Here is a 6,000-nt window from a genome sequence, read left to right on the forward strand (position 1 = left end):
GAAGAGAGGTATACTGTGTGGACTTTGAGCCAGGGTTGGGTGATTATCTATGTATGCGTGGAGAGGTATTACTGCATGACTGTGGCACCTACCTAACAGAAAGATGTAAACAAGTGCTCATACTTTTCTCAAGGAAAACATCTTTATTTCAAAAACATGATTAACAATCAGGGGTTTCTTTGCAAATTCTGGCCCCACAGAGACAATTCATACCTAAAATTTATTTTTTATTAAAAAAAAATGTCTACCATCCCTGCGTTAACTCTGCGGCGAAAAATGAAGAATTTCATGGAAACAAGAAGAAAAACTTGAGTCCACAAAAGTGCATCACAGAAAGATATTGTTCAAATTTGAGAGCCCAGATATCTGTCTGGGGTACAGGCGCTACGTGAATGCAGCAACCATAACACAACATGCTTCTGTCAGAAAATAAAAAACATGGCCCTTGTGATCAGCAAATGTATGTTTATGACACCATGATTCATGCACGAGTGCACTGCTGATAGATTACCAACGCTTTATCAAAAGTATAGTTTAATAGTTACTCAGAAGATCACTTGACCAAGGAGAACTGTTCAGGCAGTTGCCTGTTTACCGCAGGGTGTTATTATTTGATGATATTAGACCCCAGGCGGTAATAAAATCAATTTCTTTGCCAACGTCGATATTTCTAAGCTTGTTGTTAGAGGGCGCTTTCATACTAGTTGCCGGTGTTATGTTGACGAGTCAGGTAAATATCTGGAACAGCCTGAGGGATAAAAACACACTTATATATGCAGGAGCGTGATCTCCTTCAAGCAAGAGAAAGGGTCGCTCGTAACGGAATATAAGAAGACAAAATTTGTAGCATGGTGATTAAAAACTAGCGAAAATTGGTCAAAACAGCGTGTATTCTGGCAACTTCAAGATTATAAGCCACATAATCGAAAATTAACGATAATGTTTTGAAAGAGATTGAATTTCCAACACGTGTTTACATTACAAAAAACATGTTAAATAATTATGTCATGGCTTGCTGTATATATCCATTGCATTTCGCAAATGAAAATCAACAATATTCCTGTTAGCATGCCTTAATTGGCAGTTTTTCGTTCAATCTCTGTAAATTTAACACATAAATTCTAGTGGGCCTAATTGGAAATGCAACGCTGCGGGTAGTAGTGTGTAGAAACAGTAAAATATTCGAAATCGAGTTTCCTGTAGCAGCGACTGGAATTCATAGACACAACCGAGTGAGAATTCTCTTTCGCGTAACCAAATCAGCACTGCTAGGGGGTATGAAAACGCACCACTTAGGCTGAGTAATTATCACCCTTGGGTATTCCGTACGCGTTATACACCTTGTTATATACTAATAGTCTACACTTGCAGGGCTCGAAGTCAGGTTGCGTCTTTCTATCATTTACACAGGAGCGAGAGCGCCATCAATTGATGTCTTTTAATCTCGTACGATTTTTGTCAAGCAATTCTTCTCAACTAGGTTTAGGCCTATGGTGTCCTGTACTATACATGTAACGTGAACTATAAATAAAGTTTATGTTATCTGTGCGTAATGCCCACTAGCAGAATAACAGGATAACCTTGACGACGCTAAAATCATAACATAATTTTAAAATAATTTCGAAATAATTGTTGATGGATATTCCGCAAAACTCTACTAATTGTTTGACGTGTGTGTTGTCAGACATGTTCCCTTCTGTTCCCACGTATGCTAAGTGGATGATCGTTTAAAGTTCCATTAGCTGTATCTTCTGGCGATTTTTCCGTTAGTTTTGATTGAAATGATCACTGGCTCATGTTGAATAGCCTGTCAAATAACAGAGAATCGCATATTATTCGGAAACATTACGTGCCCTACAACTAAATAACATGTGATTTTACAACGAAAATTTCAATTTTTGTCCGGACAGAAATACAAACTTTGTTGACACGCGGATTGCAACGTAGGCATTCTTCTGCACCTGTGAGAGCCATTTACAGCAATGTCAAAATGAATATTCATTACTTATGCCCGGTACTTACGTCGTAGTCCATTGTCCAAGCACGTTGCGTAGCCAGATGTCTGGCAATCCACGACGCAATGTTGTTTTGTTCCCACAATAAACGTGAACTTGCAATTTTCGCGTGATCGCGGCGTCACCATATCTGCGTTCTCCCCAGCACGCTAAGCATGCCAGACGTCAACAAACGAGCTCGAAAGGGCAACACGTTTGAACAAAAATTAGCAGTTTTATGTGGCTATAACATCACTAATCATGTTTGTTACTTCGTAAAACAACATTTTGCAACAATTATGAGCCTCCAACATGGAATTTTCCGAGGAAAAAAATGGTCAAAAGTTACAAATAATGGCCCTTTAATATAGAAGGGGTCAAAAAGCGAACAAAACTATAGAGCAAAAATTTGCAATCTTTTTGCAGTCATGCCGCAGCGTGACCATAGGGTATTATTAGTACGACAAAAGTGTAATAAAATATGTCATTAATACAATTATGATCATGAATATTGTTGATAAAAATGTGATATTTCTGTCATTGTGTATACTTGCAAAAGTACCCTGCTGCACTGGAATCCGAAATGCTGGTCAGCATCAATGCCAAAGTCATGCAATTGGAGTACAGACCCTCAGAAATGGGGTCTGTTGTTATAGTTGTAGCATTGCACAATGATGGGCAGTCACAGTGTTGCCTCGGCGGTCTCTCTAAACAGCAATTACTGTTCAGAGAGACCATACCAGACTAACAGTATGACTTATGATGCCTTTTGGCTCTGTGATGCCGCTTTTAAAAAAGGAATATTCCGAGTAGGTCGACCGAAAAAAGGGAGTAAATTTTTGGAAAAAGTATGCATGCCATGCCAAGATATCAAAATCTATCTCTTGATAAGATGGAAAAATGAACTCGGACGGAATTTGTATGTAGCGCATTTTTCCTGGCGTGGTGGTGCAAATTGACTTTGTCACGATGTTATTCTTAAATTTTAACGGGTGTGATGATCTAATGTGTTGCCAGCGACAACCGAATGTGATTGCTAAAGAATGCGAACAAGTGAGAGCCATGCAGACACGCAGGTTGACGTGTCCCGATTGCATCATCCCAATTTATCGATCTAAAGCGACTCCAAGCTCTATTGGAATTCGGAAAGCGTTTATTTTGATTCATCAATTATCCCAGAATGACGCGCGAAATAGATAGAAGCCACTTTTAGGCGTTGTGTTCTGCATTAAAACTGCCAAGATGTGAACACTGCTGTGTTTTATCATCGAGTTCCAGCAAACTACAATACATATTACGGATTTACAGAGGTGACAAACGCGCACTTTAATATCTCTCCTGCGGCAAAAATATGGCTATTTTAACATCAGAAAACATTCGAAGCGACAGATTTGTATATATAAACCCCCAGGGTTCAAGGTAACTTAGTCGTCTGGACCAAGCTGACAGGTATCCTAGAGGCCTGACGTCACTTTTAATTTGAAAAAGTAATAACGCCGCGTAATATGCATCGTCTGGCCATTAATCATATATCATTTTCGGATAATACCTGAAAGATGTCATGTTTGTATTGCCGCTGCGAATCGTGACATACCTGAACGCAAGTGGCGCATCAGTGATTCCGACAAACACGTTGTAAGGACAGGAAAATTCCCACAAGCATGCTCGCTGGGAAATCGCGAACCTCGCAAGACTGAACATTGCATAAAAACCCCAATTTTAGGATGCGCAGCACGCTGCGCAGCATGCTATTCCATCTTGAGAATCACCACGCCAATCGTCCTTTGTTTCTGATTTTTTCGTCGTACGACTTAATTTTCTCTGATCGTTTCTCGGAGACGCCCCAACGAGTATAATGTCTTGGTAAGAATGTCACCTTTGAAGATTTCTTAACATTTCAAATACGTTGCCAGAGAGTAAGGCGGTATGAAAGACTGAAATCATGGATACCTATATACAAATGTTGACATAGGCCCGATTGCGCCCGTCACCTTGAGTTAGGACACAGGAAGGATGACTTTATATTTAGTAATTTATAATTCATTTATTTCTCTGACTAAAATCGTTGCACGTACATGTTAGGGCGTTGTGTAGAATGAAATATGAATGACTAGACATGAATTATCCGATAACGCTCGTTGCTTTATGTGGCCATTTCTTTGTAACGTATATACATGTTTTGAGATAAGTGAAACTGAAGCATGCACAGGTACAAGGCATCCAGACGGCATTTGAATGAATGAGTGAATGGATGAATGAATGGATGAATGAATGAATGAATGGATTGATGGATGGATGGATGGATTGGATGGATGGATGGATGAATGAATGAATGAATGAATGAATGAATGAATGAATGAATGAATGAATGAATGAATGAATGAATGAATGAATGGATTGATGGATGGATGGATGGATTGGATGGATTGGATGGATGGATGGATGGATGGATGGATGCTGGGTGGGCCGGGTCGGTGGGTCGGTGGGTGGATGGATGGGTGGATGGATGGATGGATGAGTGAATGAATGAATGAATGAATGAATGAATGAATGAATGAATGAATGAATGAATGAATGAATGAATGAATGAATGAATGAATGAATGAATGAATGAATGAATGGACGGATGGATGAATGGATGAAATATTATTCCCGATTCAAACATATAACATAAGTAAGGTAAAAAAAAACTTTACGTGCACACAAAAAAAAGAAGAAAAAGACAAGTTTGGGAAAGCGAGATCTAATCGAGTTCACTCGCGTGCACCTGGTTGTTTGATAAAATTCATGCTTTTGGACAGTCTGTTATCATTGGGATTACAAAACGTCTTAAGCAAAATAAGCTGAAATGTAATTATGGAGGCGTACAACTCTCACAAACAGAGGTACTGTTTGAATATCGAAGGATTAAATAGAGAGAGTCTTCATATTTACAAAAAGGCAGTTTACACAAATGAAATTGTAATTGTATAATGAAATTATAAATCTTGGAGGACAATTGGTTGCATAGAAAATGATGTTGTGACCAAGACTGTGAAACTTTTGAGCCAAACGTTTGCAAATTTTGACATCGTGTATTTAACATCAGTTAATTCCTTCGTAAATTACATGGCAACTTGCATTATATGCATTGGAAACGACCTGGCGGGTGTTTTGTAAAAAATTATCGATGTTTTAACTTCAGGTGAGAAAACTCAAAATATGTCCATATGCAAATTGTGTCATCTTTCAATCAGATCTTTCGCAGAAACTAACAAATCAAATTTCAAAGCCATCAGACCATTAATTTTAGAAAAAATTATATTTTGACCAAATGAGAAAAGTGTATCCAAGAAATTTCCATATCGTGGCGAAGAATAGCATAATTTTAAAAATTGACATACATACATACATACATACATACATACATACATACATACATACATACATACATACATACATACGTACGCATGCACGCACGCACGTCAGACAAATCTATCGATGGATAGGTAATAGATGGAGGTACAGACGAATAAATAGATAACATTGAAAATCATTCTTATATGACAAATTACAATCGTAAACAGTAATCTTTCCAATCATGACAAATTAGAAAAAAAAATGTACACCATTTTTGAGCCTGTGTTATAATTAAATGTAGTAGTTTTCACAATTCGCGCAATACACTTCCAATGAATTCTGCAAGTGTTGTATTTGCTGATGCGTTTTATCCATTGTGGCATTCACAACAATGAGAAAGGACAGCGGTCAATTTAAAATGATTTTTATGCGAGTTGGAGTGTATTTTCTGCTCCCCGTTTTCGCCAATGGGGTTACAAGACGGAATGAACTTGCTCAGAAGAGGGTGTCATGTTACTATTCAAAAGGTTCCGACCCTGTATCCGATCAGAAATTTTGAAGAACCCTACTCAATTGTTGCACATGGTCTCCGTTCAATTCATAATCAGCTCTTGCCAGAGCATTTCAAGAAGAGGTTTTAACCTTTTTGGGTCATAATCTTGATTTA

This window comes from Ptychodera flava, chromosome 8, assembly GCF_041260155.1.
Source record: "Ptychodera flava strain L36383 chromosome 8, AS_Pfla_20210202, whole genome shotgun sequence".
NCBI lineage: Eukaryota > Metazoa > Hemichordata > Enteropneusta > Ptychoderidae > Ptychodera > Ptychodera flava.